Here is a 396-nt window from a genome sequence, read left to right on the forward strand (position 1 = left end):
AACTTTCAACTTTTTACTTTTTATCAAAGTATATACAGGGTATCCCAGGTTTTTCCCGCCAAATGGTGCCAGCATGTTCTAGAGTAAAAATAATAAAAAAATATTATATAAACAGAGGCTAATAAGTGCTTTATTAAAGAATTATAACAAAAATACGAAATACGATGGGAACGGTAACAGACTTGTGGTTACTGTGATGCAAGACAAGAATGGTATTGGCAGAAATTACATTCAATACCTGCAACGACCTCAGATAGTAAACACAGCTTGCATAAACAGACTAGATGTAAATATTGCGGATCTATTCCTATTTTGTATCATAATAATGCAGATTATGCTTTGTATCATAAAAAGCATGTCGTATGTTTGTTATAACTTTTTAATAAAACATTTTTC

Source organism: Habropoda laboriosa, unplaced genomic scaffold (genome assembly GCF_001263275.1).
Source record: "Habropoda laboriosa isolate 0110345459 unplaced genomic scaffold, ASM126327v1 scaffold67, whole genome shotgun sequence".
Lineage (NCBI taxonomy): Eukaryota > Metazoa > Arthropoda > Insecta > Hymenoptera > Apidae > Habropoda > Habropoda laboriosa.